Source organism: Lycium ferocissimum, chromosome 9 (assembly GCF_029784015.1).
Source record: "Lycium ferocissimum isolate CSIRO_LF1 chromosome 9, AGI_CSIRO_Lferr_CH_V1, whole genome shotgun sequence".
In the NCBI taxonomy this organism is placed as follows: domain Eukaryota; kingdom Viridiplantae; phylum Streptophyta; class Magnoliopsida; order Solanales; family Solanaceae; genus Lycium; species Lycium ferocissimum.
In genome coordinates, this window is record NC_081350.1 from 45,676,320 (window position 1) to 45,682,866 (window position 6,547).

General features: G+C 37.3%; 1 long non-coding RNA gene across 1 annotated transcript; it reads left to right on the forward strand.

Moving 5' to 3' along the window:
• Nucleotides 1–3,074: 3,074 nt before the first annotated feature.
• LOC132029274 (uncharacterized) lies at nt 3,075–3,757 on the forward strand. Its single transcript, XR_009407762.1, has 2 exons — nt 3,075–3,238; nt 3,447–3,757. It is a non-coding gene; the product is annotated as an uncharacterized LOC132029274 (long non-coding RNA).
• Nucleotides 3,758–6,547: the final 2,790 nt, after the last annotated feature.

Sequence of the window (6,547 nt, forward strand, 5' to 3'; positions counted from 1 at the left end):
AATTTTATGGTGCAATATTTATTGGATGTACCTTTATAAATAAAAAAATTGGGAGTTTTAAATCTCACATTTATCTTATTATTTTTTCTTGAATTGATCACGGTCTTGTTATTTTTTTCCCTATTTTTCATAAAATTGATCCCAAGGTTCAAATCATCTTGTTGTTATTGTTTTTTTCTAGAATTGGGTCCACCCATGGGAATGGGCATATCTTGTCTCCACTCTTGCATTTTAATTAGGCCAAAGTCATAGACAACTCAGACTTGTACCTATTTAACACTTATATTATTCTGAATTTGAACTAATTAGACACTTTTTTAATAATCTGCCAAAAATGTAAAGTGTGTGAGTTACATTCGCCAGTGATTTGGCAAGTGACAAATTAACTGTGGACATGTCACGACCCAATTCACGAGTCGTGGTGGCACCTGCACTATACCCCCGAGTAGGCGAACCACATTCCCAATAACAAGTTAAATAAGCGAAAAATTAAAGAAAAAGAAGCTATCAAGTCTTAAATACTTATCATCACTAGAAATGTCACGACATCCCCCAAAAATCTGGTCAAAGGATACAAGAGCGCTAAACATAGTCCGAAATACAAGTTTGAAAAATACCCGAAGGCTACATATTGTCTGTCGAATATAAAAACAGAAATAAATAAAGGAGGTCCTTCAGGGGCCACGGATGACCAAGTAGCTCACCCCGAATGAGTGAAAGATGTCACCTCGCGTATCGACCACGGGGCGTAGACTGGAGCTCGGATCGTGCTCGCACTCAACAAAAGTGCGAAGAGTATATCGATGCAACACTAGTACCGGTAAGCATCATAGGCCGACAATGATTAGATAACGCATGAAGAAGTGGAAACTAACAAGTAGCACATAAAGCAAACAAGTATGGTCACGTATCATGTACAAGTAAAGTGTAAAGAAATCATGAAATCAACTAAGATAGATATAGTTCACCAAATGACCATTCAATATATGAGTGGATGAATGCAATGCAATGCAACAGTCTTCTCTCTTACTCCACTATCGTACACACATGCTAAGGGCAGTGCCTCAAAGCCATGACCCATGGGGGACCCGCGCAGTCCATGTACCACTCGTGCTCTCTGGCAGAAACTTCGGAGGCTTTCAATCACTCTCAATCTCCGGCAAGGACCGCGGAGTCTCTCTCTGTCACTCTCAATCTCAGGCAAAAACCTCGAGTCTCTCAATCACTTATCTCACCATCATCACAAGAATAATATGGAAGACATGTCATGCATGATATCAGTCTCAATAATATCACCAATATACAATCAACAAATACAAGTCATATTAATGTTATCATTCTTTCTCATATGATGAGGGAGCTAGTATATGACAGAGATACAAACAGGTGATAATCACAGAAAATAACACATATGGCGACAAGCCCACATAACAGCTGACAGAGCCAATCTAATTGGAATCCACCTCCGCTTCATGCCGAAGGCCTATATGCTATCCCCATCACTTTCTACAACTACATACGATTCTCTAATCAGAGTCTAACTAAGGTAGACCGTAACCTACCTCAATGCCGAGCGGGTGCCACGAACAATCAAACTAATGCCTTCCCTTCGCGTAGAGCCTCTGAACGATCAAAATCTATAAAATATGCGATCTACGTTAGAATACGAATCTAAGGACACCCATATTGCTATATTTATATTCGAAACCCAAAAACGCACCCCAAAAAGTGGCCTTGGGCCCACAAGGGCAGATTTGGAATTTTATTGAAAAATAATTTCACCCATTATCTAAGGATCATATATTTTTAAAATTGGTCAATTTCATTCATAAATGGACTCTCAAATCATTAATTCTCCTTTCTTAGGACTAGGACTCGAAACCTTTAATTACTCCAATATCTTCACTTCGGACAAAAATCTAACTTTCCACAATTCAAATACCATGATTTTAAAGGTGTTCATATAATCCCATACACCTTACATTCAATTACATAGACTCAATATATAAAGCTTGAAACTGGAACATGATAAACAAAAAAAGAAATTCAAAACTAGAAGCAAAAATTCGGACAGTGACTTTCAATGAAAAAGAAAACGTACAGGATCATATAACCCTACGTCAATTCTATCGTTATTGCCCAACACTGATTTGTTAATCATTAATCTATCTTTAATCCTCAATCATTTTGTCATCATTATCTAATCATCATAACTCAGCCAATATGGTAATAAGAACGGTCATTAAGGACTATTGAAATGTTCCTACAGTACACGTAATTTACAATGGAAATTCAACACTTGCGACATAAATACGATACTACTCCTTGGATGAATAGTTACTCCAATCACAATGGCCCACCATTTAGTATTAATTATTACTATCCAATTATTAGCCAACCCATTATTCAATGAATGTCAACATAAATAGTAAAACATCACACCAACTCTCTGCAATAAAGGTTACAATAGTACCTGATGCCTTGTGAAGTTTGATAATTTGATACTCCCTGACTTTTTGTGCGCAGTTGAGACGTAAACTGCCCTACAATTATTTCTCTTTTCAGATCACGTACTGATTTGAGGACTAGATATAACCCTTATGGCACTTGCACGTAAGGAATACAAGGTGGGCTTGGCCCAATAGCTTATTACAATATTGATCCACTTCACTTATTCACTTGGCCACTTTAAAATTTACATACTCCGTCAAATCTTTGTATTTACTAAATTATACCTTATATGTGTGAAACTCATATTCCTATAAATAAACTATTCACACACATTAAATAAATATATTTACAAAAATTATCCGCCAATTAAATTACAGTGCCACCAATTCCCGCAAGTCAAGAATACCATTTAAAACTACGGAAAGGGTATTTTAGCGAAAAAGAGTCCAAAAGTGCTAAACAACCAAACGGGTCGTTACAGGACACATGGCATTTAAGTTCTATAATTATTAAAAAAAATTATGAGTGAATGAAAATAATTATTTTATGCAAAAAAGAAAAGGACCCTACTCCCCCGGACCCACAACACGCTTCCCTGCTACAGAACCCCGTCCCCTGCCACCCCCATTTCTTCTTTTCTTTCAATATGTTTTCTCTTCTTTTATCCATCTAAAAGAAGACTCCACTGATACAAAAACTTGCTTCCTCGACTAATTTCTCACTGATATAAGGAGTAAGAAAAGGAGGATGTGATACAAGTTAATGGATACAATCTTTCGATCTTCTGGTAATTCAAGAACGTAATTTTTTGAGTTTTTATTGATTTTTTTTGGGTTCTTTTCCTTCTTGTGTTGTGGATTCTTTATAGATTTGAGTTTTTTTATAATCTCAGAGAATTTTTTTTCGGAATCATTTCTACTTGTCGGAAAAAATGGAGATTCGCGGGAAAAGTTTTGAGACCCAAATCTGATATCTTTTCTTGATGGCCAACTCAGATTTGAAAAAGAAAAAGAAATGAAATTGAAATGGTGGTAGCATTTTTAAATCTGAAGAAAGAAAAACAACGAGGCGGTGGCTGTAGTGGCAGAGATGGTGGTCATCATCCAAAAGAGGACGAAAAAATGACGAGGTGGCAGCGGTGATGGAAATTAAAAATGACGATGGTGAAGTGACTGGAGAAAAAAGAGGAAGGAGAAGAGTGGACGGCGGCAGCGGCGGGGTTGGTGGTCGATAGTGGCAAAGTAAGATGAAGAAGAAGATAAAATAAAAATTAAAAAGGAAATGCTTAATTAGATGACCTTCCTCAGGCGCTTCAATTAAGTACAGCACAAACACTATGCCAACTCAGCAAAAAGTGTTCAATAGGTATACGTTTTGAAGAGTTCGGGTGTCAAATTGGAACAAGCTTAGGTTTAGGTGGCCATGAGAAATTTGTGGACAAGTTTAGGGGGCTGTCTATGACTTTGGCCTTTTAATTAAGTAGTTTTCTTTCTTTGGTTTATGCTTTCGAAATTTCCAAGTCTCACACGTTGAAATCTCCATTCTTCTTCTGTTATAATCGTTAAATTATGTATAATTAAATAAAATATTTATATTAATTATCAGCAGTGAAGGATTTATCATATGTCAGTGGGTTCAACTGATACCAATATTTTTTTTTACGAAATATAGAACATATGTGAAAAATTACTAAAGTTATAAAAAATATTAAGACGGAATTTCAAAAGTGTAATGTCCATGCTAAGAAAGCTAGAAGTTGAACTAAGTCTGTTTAATGGGTAGAGACAGTCTGTGTCCGGCCCGATAATAAACTCAAACCAGCAAGGCCCGCGTAAACCCTGGGGTGGTTTTGGCTAGTTTGGTTTGGGGGGGGGGTGACCAGGGAGGGGGCTGGATGAGGTCGTGAACCTAGTAGACCGGCACATGTTGCAACACGAATCACGGCCCATCGGTGCACTGGCCCAGTTATTAAATTTTAGATTTTTCTAAAAAAAAAACTGGCCATACTAGGTTGCAAAAATAACCATTTGGCCAACGCCCAAAAGGTACAAAAACATCCCCCTAAACACCCTCCCCCCTCCTCCTACCCCAAATATATACTTTTAACCCTCAAATTTTTCATTTCCCAATTCACACCAACAAAAACTCAACACAATGTGAATAATAAAAACACATCTTTTAGCCCTTTATTTACCATTAATCCTAAGGGAGAGATTGTAATGATCTCAACTCAAATGACGCAATTAATCAATCAGAAATGAAGAACAATAATTTTTTTGGGACAATTTTCTCTTATATAAAAAAACTGGAAAAATGGAACTTAAACAATAGATCTGAAATTGCTTAATAAAACTATACTAAAGGATAACATCAATTCGCCATTGATGAGGATAGATCTGCAGAAGAAGAATTAGAAGAAGAAGAAGAGAGGGTTGGAGAAGAAGAAGGAGTCGAGAAGAAGAAATTGCACCTGATTTTTCATGTCTTCTATTTTCTCTCTCCTCTGACACTTATAACAAACTTCTGATAACGTGACAATATCCTGGCCCTTGCAGTTCATTAATTCTTTTCTAATCTCAGCCATCCGTCTTAAAAGTTAGTTAATAATGCTCCTTGCTTACTCAATATCAAACCCGGCTAGCAACAACAATTATCCCTTACTAATCCTTCATTATTTCTACTAACTCTACTAATTTAATTAGCTAATATAGTGAGATCAAGACATACCCTCCTCCATCTAAACATCCTTGACCTCAAGGATGGGAATCAAAACCTGAAAATTTAGCTTGAAAAAACTGATAGTCTTCCCAAGTGGCATCCTCAGGTGGTAAATTGGACCATTGCACCAGCACCTTAACCATAGCCACATTATTCTTCTTCACCAACTGCCTTTGGAGAATGGCTACTGGATGAACAAGAAATTGACCATCATCACCAGTAGCAGGTAACTCAGACTGCACCACCACTCTAGTGCCCACCTTCTTTTTGAGCAAGGAAACATGAAAAACTGGATGCACCTTAGAACTTGGAGGTAATGCCAGCTTGTAAGCAACCTTCCCAATCCTTTCTAATACCTGGTAAGGCCCATAGTACTTAAAACTGAGTTTGAGATTCCTTCTTAATGCATTGGAAGTCTGTATATAAGGTTGCAACTTCAAGTAAACCATATCACCAACTGCAAACTCCCTGTCCTCCTTTGATCAGCGTAATACTTCATTCTTTCTTGAGCTTTACTCAAATGATCCTTAAGTAGTTATTGCATTTGTTGCCTCAACATGATAGCATCCTCAGCTGCTGGAATTATGGTTTCAAGCAAAGGTCCCAAGATAGTTGAGATGGAGAGTAACCATTTAAGGCTTCAAAGGGGGTGCGTTGCAGACTAGTATGAAAATTAGTGTTATACCACCATTCAACAGCTCACAACCACTGCTTCCACTTAGTTGGTCTATTAGAAGTCATACATCTCAAGTAATTTTCTAAGCATTTGTTTACTCTCTCAGTTTGACCATCACTTTGTGGGTGGTAAGCTGTGATGTAGTGAAGCGAAGTACCCCAATAGTTTGAACATTGCTTGCCAAAAGTTGCTAAGAAATATCTTGTCTCTATCAGTGATAATTAACTCAGGTGTTCCATGTAAGCTATGCACTTTTTTCTAAAAAAATTCAGCCACAGTAACAACAGTAAAGGGATAGGATAAGGCTATAAAATGTGCATACTTAGTCATTCTATCTACTACCACTAAGATTACCTCTTTGTTCTTGGATTTAGGCAACCCTTCAATGAAGTCCATGCTGATGTGACTCTAAGCTTGATTGGGAATAGGAAGGGGTTGCAGCAGTCCTGGATAAGCTGCATTGTCATCCTTGCTCCTCACACACACATCACATCTTGCTACAAATTCAATCACCATCTGCTTTATTTTAGGCCAATAAAATAGTTGAGACAGTCTTTGAGAGTTCCTAGCTAACCAGAATGACCACCTAATGGAGAGTTATGAAATGTGTAGATCAGCTGTTGCTTAAGATTTTCAATATCACCAATATAAATCTTGCCCTTTCTCTTAAGAACACCAGATGTGTAATGCCATAAACTGGGT